Raw genomic sequence first — 13921 nt, forward strand, 5'->3', positions numbered from 1 at the left:
GAAATCCATGCTCTTTTTTTTTAATGGGAAAGACTGAAATATCCTGCAGAGATGACTTCACCATAGACACCAAAGGGCTTTGAGACAGCCATCCATTCCCCCTCTCCCACCCTATTTTTCCCGTAAGCATTTTCTCTTTAGTACAGATTGACTTATGAACTAACAAATTCTCTCACAGGAGCAAATCTTCCATTATTCCCATGGTAAGGATCCTGGATTATTGAGAGCTTGTCATTCTTTCCAGGAGCCTGTGACTAAAAAAGGAATTATGTGGGGTTTTTTTTAAATTTCTCTTAAAGGGATATAGTCAAATTACTTCAACTGAAAGGCAAGCCTCCCCCTCCCCCCCGGCCCCTCCTATCCCTTTCTTTCCCCCTGAGCAAACCTGCTTGTTTAAAGAGCTGCAGCACTGGGCCAAGGCTTTCTCTCCATGCTAATACTCTGAGAGCCTGAATGACCAGAGTCTGACCTTTGGCATGAGGCAACTATCAGGAAGCCCTTATGAAAGAGGAAAGCACCAGCTAGAATTGTCTTAAGAGATGGTAAGAGTTTCTTATTAGTGAGAACTGCTACATTTGACAGTCTCAGTAATGCCCCCTGAGGATTTTCCTGGCATCAAAGCTTTCTGGCTTGATATATTTCTATGCTTAATGACTTTTCTCCTTTCCTGCCTGAAGATTGTGCTTTCTGGTAGATCAGCACCACTTCTACAAAGAAGCATTTTCTCTTTGGATTGGCTACTGTCCAGAGAACCTGCATGACAACATTGCCATGGCCTGTCTCCAGAAGGATGTTTTGGTTTTACCTTAAAAGATTATCTCATCAGGGCCGTCATCACACTGGTTTTATGGACTGTTTTGGGGTATAGGCCTAGGAATAAATGGAAAGAGAGGGAACAAGCAAGCTTTTTTTTCTTGAAACAGGCAACACATGGGGGCTGTCACGGATTTGGCAAGTGTTTCCATTCCTGTGCAGAATCTGCAAGGTAGGGAATTAATTATCCAAGAGAATGAGGTGCAGGGGAGCTTTTCAGCTTGCTCCCTACAATTGAGCCTCTTGGCATGATGCATGCAGATACCAGGGAATCAATTCAAAGGGAGAGAGAGTAAGCAAACAGCTTGAGGTTTTTCTTGCTAATCTAGTTGTGTGACGGCTAGTACTTGTGTGAACTGGTACTTAATCTTAGTATCTCTTCCAAAATCCTGCATCTCCAGGTCTTACCAACAGTTCACAGTTCAAGAGAGCTGCCTTTAAAAGAACAAATAGAATATTGCACATACTGTACACATGCAGTAACTACATATTTACTGAACTGGAGCCTTTAGCGTACAAATCAGGAGTCTCCAAATTTTTCATCTTAATAGGCAAAACAGTTTGAGAATGCCATCATCTCTAGCAGTGGTCCCAACAGTCTCCTTTTCCCTTACATGGATCACTTCCTTTCTCATTCATGAGTACGTGGACAAGCTCTTTTTGTTCACAAGGGCATAAAAGCCGCTTGCAGATGTTAAACACCCCCTCCCCCCCAAAAGTGCTTTACTGGAAGAAGCAGCATGTTACTTTAACATGGCTCCACAGCGTCTTTACCTATCAGGCACTTCAGTGGGACTTTTTGTCACTTTTATCTAACAGCTGATTCAATCTATTGATTCAAGCTATTAAATAAAAGTGCCAAAAAAGCCCTACCTAAAGCACCCAATCTATGCAGATGTTGGGTGAGCCAGGCCTAAACTAACACAGTGCCTCTGCGGGGCATGTGCAGGGCTTGGCACAGAGTTTAAAGTAAAGCACTGTTTTTTTGGGCTTTTTTTTAATGTCTACAAGCAGCCATTATTATATTCCTGTTGCATGGTAATTCTCAACCAGGGCATCACAAGATCCTTTCACAGGAGCTGTGAGGTGCCACAGTGTTAGCACTGTTAGGTTTGCAAGTAGGATTCACAGGATAAACCCAGAGATTTCAAACAAAAATCCAGAGTTTTTTTGCAACAGAAACACCACTCTATTATTTTTCTATAGTCAAAAAAAGAGTGAAAACTAAGAGGTGGCATTTTCTGAGGAGTGCCTTGCGTTTATCTTGGGATGACTCAGCAATAAAAAGGTACAGAACTACTGCTGTAGCAGCTATCATTACATGGTAATAGTAAGATACACAGTCCTACCACTTCTAACTGTTCATTGGGCTAATGGCTATAGGATGTGGATGATATCACTGGCATTAGCGTCAAAAACTATGCAAATACTAGACAGCACAAAATAGCCAGCACATTTAACATGACATAAATAATTATTTTTATCACTGAGATTTACAGGGATAGCACATGGTTAACACTTCTAATATGCATGGCTGGCTGCATTAGCCCTGGGCATTTTCCATGGTGGGGACTGTAATTGTAACATTTTTAGTTTCCAAATGCAATGTAGCATCTGGAAAGGGAGAGAGCCAGTGGCATGTGTCTAGACAGCCCTCCTACTGCCAGCAGCGGTATTGGGTGATTCGCCGTTGTTCAAGAATCACCGATATAAGAATGATCTCATGTTGATACTGTGGTAACTTGAGAACTGCTGTCCACAGCACCAGCACTCTGAGTGCACACTTCACATACCCAAAATGTGTTTTAACATGTAAACTTTAAGCACTCATTTTTAATTGATGTATAGTGTGTTGAAAGAGGTGCACTTCCAGTCAAACACTACCAGCCCTTCTGTACATTGTTATTAGATCAAAGTTAACTGGCAGAATTGTAAACCTTTTCCCAATTGACAACACCCTTACAAAGCCTAATCTCCATTTCTTCTTGAAGTCAGTGTTCAAATTCAGATTAATCTGAAATGCTGTAATGTACACTTACTTCTGGCCTCTGCTTATGCAGACCTTCTCCTATACATAGAGACTTTATCTTGTGCCTTTCTGTTGATTGCTCTTCTTTCTAAACCCACCGGCTTTCCTGTTCCTCAGCGTGTTGTACTAGCTGAAATTCCTGTAGGTATTAAGTAGGTCACACTTAGGCAGTATGAAGTATTTGCAGTGTGTGTGTGTGTGTATATGTGATACGTGTGTGTATGCATGTGAAGACACACATATGCATGCTTCACACAAAGTTGGACATAGGAGGCTGGAAGGGAGTAGACCTTTATCTAGATTTATCTGTGTATTTGGCTCACTTGGGATTTTGCTGTTGACTTCAGAGGGAGCATGGCTTGGAGTTATAGTGGTTCTGAAACTAAATGTGCATTATTGTTTGGCTGTAGCAGAGATGGCTATGCCAGACAGATTCTGTTTCTCAGGAACTTGTAGATTTGGGGAGAAGGAACATTAATCTATGTTGTACTCCTATAGGCTAGTTGAAGGGAGGTTGTTTGATTCAATTCAGTTGCTCTCGAGGTATCATAGTGTAAAAAGAGTATTATTATTCACATGCTTAGTTTAAATTTAAATACTTTATATGGGTTCTTTCTGATATTTTGAACTCAGCATGGAACTTGTTCTTCTATGAGGAGAAATGTTTTTAACGTGTTAGAGAAAACTGTTAGAAAGCAATCTTCTAAACTTTTGGAACTATGGGTACTTTATTCTCTATTCCCCTTTGAACACAGATGTGATCCTAGCCTGTGGATATGTGGTATCTGTGGTAAAGCACATTGAAATAATGCAGCTGCTCTTATTTCAGGTATTCTGCAATGTTACTTTAATAGAACCGTAGAATTTTCTCCCTTTTTATTAGCGTAAGATTCAGTTATCATTATTTTAAGATGTTGCTGGTTGCCTAATATTTATTATTTAGCTGCTGTAATTCAGCTTTAAGAATAGAATTACTCTATAATTACAGCAATGTCCAAAGCAAAAGCTGAAAATAGTGCTACATGAAAAGAAAATATTCCTACCTAAGTAATTACATATCTAAATGCAGCCTTTTTTTATACCCTGAAATTAACTGGACTGTAGACAGTTATGTAGCAAGAAGATTCAACTCTTATATTTCTAGTATACTTGAAGATAAATATGACCTATATTTAAAATTAACAGAGGTTACAGAGAAGCTAGAATGGAAACAATGAGGTGAAGAGGGCATTCAGAACAACATGTCCAGTTAGTGTTGGTTGGAGCCTGGGGGACAGGAGGGAAGGGGCTTGCAGTGCTGTGTAGTAACTGCGTCCATCCTGTGGTAGGGGGAAGTTGAAGTGGAGTAAATTAACTGTTTCATTCAAGCGTAATTTGCTCTGGTTTGGCTTTCACTGCAGAACAGTGCCACGCAAACCATTTGCTGCAAAGTGACGGCCATGCAGTAAATCTCCCTGCCTTTTAACTTGGTTTAATTTGTTTTTCTGCCTGTGCCCCCAGCAAATCTGACAGATTGCAAATTCAGAACTGATCATAGGAAAGTAGTGTTGGAAGGGACATTAGAAGGGCATCTAGTTCAGCGTTTCCCAGCCTTTTCCACCCCACAGCACACTGGTCAAACACGGAGCGGGAGGGAGGAGGGTGGCAAACTCTGAATGCCAAGCGGGGGAAGGGGTGGTGGTGAGCGGCCAGACACCAAGCGAGAGGAGGGGGGTATCGGCACAGGGCCATCTGGGGCGCAGTGACGGTGCAGGGTGGTGGTAGCATCACTGCCTGTAGCCACGCCCCCCTCAGATTCCGCGGCACACTGGTTGGGAAACGCTGATATACTTCAGCCCCCTGTTCGAGGCAGGATCACTCCTGACTAAACCATCTCAGGCCAGTGTCTGTCTAACCTGCTTTTGAAAGTTTCCAAGGATGGAGATTCCACAACTTCTCTATGTAACCTGCTCCAATACCTGACCACTCTCATAGTCATAATGTTTTCCCTAGTCTCCAACCTAAATTTTCCCTGCTGCAGCTTGAGGCCATTGCTTCTAGGTCTGTCTCCTATGTCCACTGAGAAAAGCCCATTTCCATCCTCTCTTGCAATTGCCCTTCAGGTATTTGAAGACTGTTATGAGAGTTCCCCTTAGTCTTCTCTTCTCCAAACTAAATAACCCTAGTACTTTCAGCCTTTCCTTGGAAGTCCTGTCTCCTAGGCCCCTAATAATTTTTATTGCTCTATGGTGAACTCTACCCAAACTTTTCACATCTTTCTTGAAGTGTGGAGCCCAGAACTGAGCACTGTATTCCAGGTGAGGCCTCACCAGCATTAGACACAGTAGAAGAATTACTTGATTTCCAAGTGACGCTCCTGTGAATACAACTTGGAATGCTGTTGTCTTTTTTGTTGCCAAAAAAAAAAAAAGCATATTGACAGCTCATATTCAGCTTATGGTCTACTGAATCTGTATACCGTAAGTTGTCTACTTTCCCCAGATCTGTCTTTCTACTTTCCCATGATCCTATGATCAGTAATTGTAGTACTGCAGCCTTGCTAGTCATTCCTCAGTTTGTATTTGTCCATACATTTCTGTCTCAAATGTACGACTTTGCACTTGTGCTTGCTGAATCTCATCTGATTGATTGCAGACCATTTCTCCAGCCTATCCAACTCATTCTGCATCTTAGCCTTACCTTGCCAACTCCTACCCAACTTTGTGTTGTCAAAAAAGTTGCTAAGCATGCACTCAATCTCATCACCCAAATAATTGCTGAAGATATTAAATAACAGACCCAGGACAGACCCCTGTGGAACTCCACCTGATAGCTCCTCTCAACTATATGTTGAGCTATTGATGACTATTTGTTGATCATGATGATCCAAATATACCCATGTTACAGTACTTTCATCTAATCTGTATTTCCTTAGCTTGTTAATGACAATGTTGTGAGAGACAGTTTCAAAAGTCTTGCTAAAGCCAAGGTATATCACATCCACTGCTCTCTCATCTAGAGCCTGTTGCTGTATCATAGAAATCAGGTTGGTCAGGCATAACTTGCTCTTGGTGGATCCAGTCTGGCTGTTCCTGATCACATTGTTCTCCTCTAAGTATCTCTCAATAGATTCCTTGAGGATCTGCTCTACAATCTTTCCAGGTATTGAGGTCAGGCTAACTGGACTGTAGTTCCCCAAATCCTCCTTCTTCCTTTTCTTAAAGATGGCCACTATATTTTTCCTTTTCCAATCATCTGGAACCTTACCTGATCTCCATAAGTTTTTGAAGAGGATAGCCAGTGGCTCTAAAATTACCTTAACCAACTTCTTCTGTACCTTAGGTTGCATCCCATCTGGCCCTGCTGATTTAAAGCATTTAGCTTTTCTAAGTAATCCCTAGCCTGCTCTGCTATTACTCCTGGCTGTTCATCTCCTTCCCTATTTTTGTATGAACATAGTTTTTCCACAGGAAACATAATATTTCATGTGGTGAGGAAGCAATCGGTGAAGATGTCACTGAAACAATGGGGCACACCAAGATTCGAGAAGGGAGAACCATGTACGTTCATGATGAAGCTTTCCAGGAATAAACTTTAAGAAATGGGAGTGCTTTTGGAACTTGGATTCAGGGCATAAGCCAAACTGTTAATTATTAGGTTAGGTAGGATCTGTCCTTGTGAGCGGATCATTCCATTGTTGAACATTACTAGGTTTGTTGTATTGTTTTCCAGCATCTATTACTGACTGCTGTCATTGGCAGAATACTCATCTGTCATGGCAGCTCCAGGACTCCTATCACAAGGCTAGCTGTTTTGAATGCCAAAGGACAAACCTAAGATCAATGTCTTCCAATCTTACTGTAGCCTTATTATGACAACCATATTATTTATTGGCCTATGTTATGTTAACATGTTGAGGTTCTGGTTCAAATCTGTGTTCCCTTGTTCTAGGCATGGTATGCAGTACACAGAAAGACTGAATTCTTACTCTGGGGAAAGTAAATAAATACAAAACTAAAGTATGTTTCAGTATTGTCACTAGACCAATACCACATCTGGTTAAATTCTGACAGTTATCTACAGATGAATGTTAAATGGCAAGTAGGAGACTACAGAACTGCTCCTGTCCTGTTGTCTCAACTGCTTTGGAAGCACTCTTTACCTTTGGCAGTATGAATGTAAGCTTTATATACCTCTTCAGGGTAGAATGTACCCACACTATTATGCACCCTCCCCTACTGAGATTGTTCATATGTCAGAGTACAAGCAGTCACAGTAGGGCTGGAAGAGACCTCCAGAGGTCATCTAGTTCAGTCCCCTGCCTGAGGCAGGATCATCCCTGTCCAAACCATCCCATACAACCATGAGCTAAACTCTGGAAGACTGCTATCAACCCTAACCCAACATAGCTCCAATACCCTACTCCACCACAGATAAAGCAGGGGAACCATGTGTCACAGGGCACTAAAGTGCCTGCTTCTTTAAGAGCAGAAATTGCCTGGGGAGAGGGGCCTAGGAGCCAGGCAGAAACCTCTTGGGTGTAGGTTACTATGGCAGCGGGATAACAAGGGAATTAGCCTGCACCTGCACCCTGTTAGTTGACTGGAAGAAGGCAGGGCCCTGGGCACATATAAACCACAGGTCTGCGGCCAGCAGGGGTTAGTTCTCTGGCACCAGCCAGGGGAAGGAGCCTCTTGGGAAGAATTGCCCAGAGACACTGGTGGCTGCCTGATATGCTGCCTATATGCCTAATGGGGCTTCAGGAGCTTACCAGGTACCCTGGGCTACAAGGCACTTAAGGCTTGGGTGGAAGGTTGACTCTTTTAAAGGGACAGTGCACTCTGTTGCATTATGTTATAGCCCAAGGGCTCATATTTTGGTTGTTGTTTATAAACCAGTGGACCGGGCAGAGCTTTTTGGGGGAGGAGGCGGCCTCATTGGGGCCTACTACAATGTGGCGGCCCCAACACCATGGGGTGCAGTGACAAAGGGGGTGAGCAGATCCCAGCGCCAGAGGGTGCAGTAATGACAGGGCTGCAGAGTGCCTGGCAGTGACAGGTGGCCGAGCTACACTAAGGCCTCAGAGGGACAATATTTGAATGCCATCTGCAAGGCTTTGGTTGTGGTAAAGTGGCAGTTTTGGAGCCACGCATCTAGCCCATAAGGCTGAGGGTGTCCCGTGAGGCATCTATTTTGAGTGGGACCCAAAAAGAGTCCAAGAACCCACAGGATTCAGTGGTGTCCCTCGGGACCAGGTCCAAATGTAAACTCAAGGGCAGCCTCCCTATTTTATTATAATTGCCAGCAAGGTGTGGCAGATGAGGAAAAGGGTGCCCATTGGGCAAGATTGGCATGGTCACAGAGTCTTAGGGGCATCACGACCATCTCTGGGGATCCTGCACCATGACACCATGGTCACCAATATCCTTCTATAAAAAAACCTCTACAGTCCATTGCTGAGTAGAGAAATAAGACTTTCTAGCCAGGAAACTTTGGCTTTGTTCCCAGCAGGAGCATTAGGACACCTCAGTCAAAGTCCACAGCCTTGGCTGTAGCCAACACCCAATGCTTCTGAGGAAAGTTTAAAAACACTTCTGAAAAATGTAGCGGATAAGTGGGTGGGGGAGGGAGGGAGGCAGGGGCAGCCAGCAAAGCCTAAAAGTATAGGAAATACCCGTAGTAGAACATAGGCATAGTTACACCTAGATCATCCCTGACCAGTGGCTGTCCAACTTTTGCTTGAACACCTTCAGTGATGGAGGGTCCTGGTGTCTATGCTGCTGTCTCAGTATTCTACCAGTGAAGAATTTTTTCTGGATGTCCAATCTAAACTTACTTTGCTGTAACTTCAAGACACTGGTCCACATCCTTCTCTCTACAAGAAGAGAGAAAAGATGCTTTCCCTCTTTTTTATGACAGCCCTTCAGGTACTTGAAGGCTGCTATCATGTCGTCTCTTAAGCACCTTTTCCGCAAGCTGCACATGCCTAGCTCTTTCAGCATCTCCCCATAAGACTTGATTTCTAAGCCCTTTATTATCTTTGTTGCCTGGCTCTAGACCCCCTTTAACTTCTCCACATCCTTTGTAAAATGTGGAGCCCAGAACTGCAGATAACCCAGATGAAGCCTAACCAGTGCCAAGTAAAGAGGCACTATCATCTGTGTCTTGCGCCTAATACTTCTATTGTTGCATCCCAAAACCACATTCACCTTTTGTGTGGCTGCATCACGCTGCAAACTTGTCTTGAGTCTGTGACCTACCAAGACTCCCAAGTCCTTTTCCATAGTGCTGCCACTGAGCCAGGTGTCACTCATTTTGTATTTGTTTTTCTGATTAATCTTCCCAAGGTGTAGCACATTGCATCTGTCTGCATTGAACTTCATCCTGTTAGGTCTACCACTTCCCAATTTGTTGAGATTCTTCTGAATTGCACTCATATCCTTCAATATGTTCGCATTTACCCTAGACTGCAGAACCCCAGCCAGCAGAGCCTAGGGTGGCTACTGATGCATCCCCAGAATAGAAGACATCCCCTTTCTGAGGGGTGGGCTCCCTGAGCCAGTCAGCAGTGAGGGGTGGGGCTGCTGCCTCCTTGGCCAGTCAGCAGTGAGGTGTGGGACCACCAGGACACTTCACCAATCAGAAGCAAGAGTGGGGCCACCACAAAAAGGCCATCTCCCTCTCTCCTGCCTTGGGTGGGAACCCTGCTCCTTCTGGCTGTGCACAACCCAGCCTCTAGCCACAGCCAGTGGAACAGAGGTGGGCAATTATTTTGGGTGGAGGGCTGCTTGGCAAGCCATCAAGGGCCACATAGGTTGCCTCACCCCTGGTTGAAATCTTGGGATTGGAAGTCCCACCCCTAACCCCTGACCTTTGCCACCAGAAGTCCCTTCCCTTGCCCCCCAGAATGAATCCTTTCAGAAAGGGGTTTTGCCATCTCTGAACCAGAAAAATACCAAATTATATTCTAAAAATCAGACATGTACTATAGCATTCATTAATTTCATTTCAAAAAATATTTTTTCCTGATTTGCATGTTTGTACAGTGTACATAGAGGTGAGAGTATAACAGCTTAAAATGAAGGTTTGCTCTTGTATATTGTGGGAGGATGTAGGTGCGAGGGTGGGTATAGGTGTGTGTGGGATTTGTGGGCAGGTGGATAGGTGTGTGGGGTGTGGGTAGGTATGGGTTTGTGGGGGACTGTGAGTTTGTAAGGGGAAGGTGGCTGGGGAGGGTTGTGACTCGCTTGGAGGTGGAGGGTTTGCCCACAGCCTGCCACCCCCTCCACCCTCAGCGGCAGGCAGAGCCCCTGCCAGTGCTGCTGCACGCCTGGCCTCTGCACTTCATGTGGTTCCCAGCTGCAGTGCTGGGACTGCAAGAGTCAGCCCAGTCAGCTCTGAGGACTGGGGTGATCACCCACAGTCCTCCCCTGTCTTCCCCCCTGCCCCCCCCCAACCTGTATTTTCCCTCAGAACATGGAGGCAGGAGCAGTCCCAGGCCAGAAGCCACTAGAAGCTCCTGCTATGCAGAGACTTCTGGCTGGGTTATGGGGTGGGGTGGTTTTGGGGGGCCCAAGCCAGGCTGGACTTGCTGCTATGGCTGGTTAGTTTTGCCACTGGCTCCCCCTGGGTCCTCCTGCCCCTGCTCCTGTCATCTTTGACAGGCAGCCAGGAGCAGATAAATATTAAGTTTCTAAATTTTTTAAGGGCCCTACAGGCCGTATAGAATGGCCTGGTGGGCCACATGCAGCCCATGGGCCGTATTTTGCCTGCCCCAGTAGTAGAATCATAAGAACAAATGGTTGACATGGATTTCGACCAACAAACTGAAAAACAGGACTTTTTGCAGTCTGTTCCTCATTTAGAGATGGACACGGGACAAAGGGTTTAAAAACAGGATGGTCCGGTATAAAGAAGGACTAACGGCCCAGCTACCTGAGTCCCCAGATGCGGCTAGGCCAGTGCTGCACTGTGTTCTCATGTGTTGCTTCAGTCCACATGGGCACAGCTGGAGTAGCTTCTGCCTGACCAGGCTGTGTGCTGGGGATTTGGGTCGGGCAAAAACTGTGCCAGCCTCTCCAGCTGCACCCACATGGTGCAGCCAGAAGTGACATGTGGGAATACATCACACCACCGTGTTTGAAGCATCTGTGCCCCTACCACGTTGCAGCCCAGCAGAGCCCAGATAACCTGCAGCTTCTGGCCCTCTTCTCCCTGCACCCCCCACCCCCACCAGCAGGGAGAACCGTACCTGAGCTTCGACTTGCCAGGGCCAAGCTGTCTGGTCTGCAAATGACTGCAGAGTCAGAGCTGTGCAGGGGGAAGAGGCAAACACAGTGTGGCACTGGCCCAGCCAGGCCTGGATAACTCATGGCTTCTGGCCCCCTTCTTCATGCACCCTTCTCTCTGCACCCTTTCTCCTGCCCTGAGTCCTCAATGTGCAGTCGGGTTGGGCCAGGTAGGTGCCACACTATGTTCCTGTGTGCCACCAGTCAGCCACCCCAGATCACTAGCACAGAAAAAAGCCTCTTCAATGAAGCCCCACATCTGAGCTGCTTATCCCAAAGCCACTGCTCTCTACTTACTGCTCAGCTTACTCCTTACTTACTGGCTTTTTCTGGCCATTTAAATAACTGCCAGCTATTTTGATGCCTAAAGCAGGTCATGCCTGAACGTGACAGTTAATGTGCAAGTCACAGGTACGTGGATCAGTTTTGCATGGATGTATTAGTACTGAAATTATTGGAATCCCCCTTGCCCCCCAAACCCTGGTGCTACGTTATAATTATTTAAAAAACACTCTATGCTATATTAGCTTGCACTGCTGCTTTAGTAGAATAACATCTGATCAAAGCAATAGTAGAAAAACCACCCAAATACAGTAGAGACAGCAGTTCTTTGGAGTAATTGATAACATGAGGTGATAGGATCTTCTGTGACTCTTCCATTTCCAACTTCTGTAATACATCTATTTCCCACTTTTAGCTGCTAGAATGCTGCTTGCAGTATGATTTCTGTTGGCAGACAGAATTGCTGTATCAAGGCAGTGATGTGTCCTGGAGTGTGCCAGTAACTTGCTATAAAATCTTCTGTAAACTTCTCTCTAATCTGGTCTTTCCCAAGACATTCTAATTCAAGAAACAATTGCTCTTGGGCTGCAAACAGACGTCACATTATCCTGGGATAAACCATTTTATCCTGGGACAGTGTGCAGTCTTACAGATGTCTATGTCCATTGTTCCAAGATAAACCCTAAAAAAAGCTTTCTGATGGTAACATTTAATCCTGGGATATTGCATAGCATGTCAGTACAGTTATCCTGGGATTGCATCATCGGCAGAAGAGCAGCAGTGCATTGGGGTTCATTAACCCCTAATTAGAAGAGCTATCTGTGTACATGCCAATCCTGGGATATTTTTGTTCTGGGATAAACTTATTCAAGGGTAAATGCAGCAACTGTTCCTAGCCTTATACCATTGACTTTTATGGATCCAGGCAAAATAGGAAGAAATAACTAGTCTAACCTTTGGCAGACAAGGTTCTTTGGGTGAATCTGATATCTTTTATTCCAACTAAACAGTTGGAAAACACTTATTAAGCAAGCTTTCGCACAATATCACCACCTAATTGTAATAAAACCAGAAGATAAAGGATAAACCAGCAGATAAAGTCATCCTAAACCGTGAAGACTACATAAAGGAAGCCAACAGAGAACTCTCTGACACCACCTACTACAAAGAACTACAAGAAGATCATACTCCCCTTTTCACCAAGAAACTCAACAATACCACCAAATCATTTCCAACAGGACTACAAGAAAAACTACAGACCTTGATCCCCCCCCCCCCCCCACTACCTAACCCAGGGACTTGTTACATGCTCCCCAAAATCCACAAACAAGGGAACCCTGGCAGACCTATCATGTCCAACCAAAGGACCCTAACTGAAGAAATATCAGGTTTTGTTGGGTTCAATCCGAAAACCGCTAGTCACCCGCAGAACAAGTTTTCTCCAAGACACTACAGACTTTCTATGGAAACTAAAAAACATAGACCACCTTCCCAGCAACATCCTCCTAGCCACCATGGATGTTACCAGCCTATATATCAAAATCCCACACCAGGATGGCATCCAAACCTGCCTTACATAGCTACAGGAACAAGATTAAAACTTAGAATACAGACCCAAAGATATTACTGACCTTATACGCTTCATCCTTACACACAACAATTTCACTTTTAATAACCAACACTTCCTCCAGATGATGGGAACAGCTACGGGCACCAAAATGGCCCCACAGTACGCCAACCTTCTTATGAGCCACCTGGAAGAAGACTTCCTCAAGAACTGCACCATCAAACCCTTGCTATAGTTAAGATATATCGATGACATCTTCATCATTTGGACTGAAAACCTGTAATCTCTGATTTGAGTTCCATCAGAAATTCAACAATCGCCATCCCTCTATCCGACTTTCTCTAGAATACTCCAGCACCAATATCTCTTTTTTAGACGCGATGATCAGTATCCAGAATGATAAAATACAGACCATGTTATACAGGAAACCCACGGACCAACATACATATCTGCACAGAACCAGGAATCACCTTAAACATGCCAAAAAAGCTGTGATATGCAGCCAAGCCCTCAGATACCACTGAACTTGCACCGAAGAGAACACCTGGGGATTGCCACCTCACCAATCATAAAAAGGGTTTTACCCAGCAAGGACACTCCTCCAGAGAGATAGATTGCACGTTTGAAAGAGCCACCCAGATACCACGTGAAGAACTGCTGCAGTACAGAAGAAACTCCCACAAATCGCACACCGCTGGTTATGACATATCACCCCTCCCTTGAACCCGTACAGAAAGTCCTCAAACAATTGCAACCCATACTAGAAAGAGACCCTATTCTTAAAGAGATCTTCCCAGAGCCACCCATTCTAGCTATCAAACAAGCACTGAACCTCGCCAACCCCATCACCAGAAGAAAACATCCTCAGACCCAGAACACACCAAATGGATCCAGACCTTGCCCTGACAAGAAATGCAAAACCTGCGAACACATCTCTGCCACCCCCACAATTACTACACCGAA

The 13921-nt window shown here is 44.8% G+C and overlaps 1 protein-coding gene across 1 annotated transcript in view; it reads right to left on the bottom strand.

The window, feature by feature from the left end:
* Positions 1-13921, bottom strand: part of FILIP1L (filamin A interacting protein 1 like) — a 236719-nt gene that overhangs the window by 181184 nt on the left and 41614 nt on the right. The window lies entirely within an intron of this gene.

The sequence above is a fragment of the Gavialis gangeticus genome, unplaced genomic scaffold, assembly GCF_001723915.1.
Source record: "Gavialis gangeticus isolate Ggan-Ray unplaced genomic scaffold, GavGan_comp1, whole genome shotgun sequence".
Classification (NCBI taxonomy): Eukaryota; Metazoa; Chordata; order Crocodylia; family Gavialidae; genus Gavialis; species Gavialis gangeticus.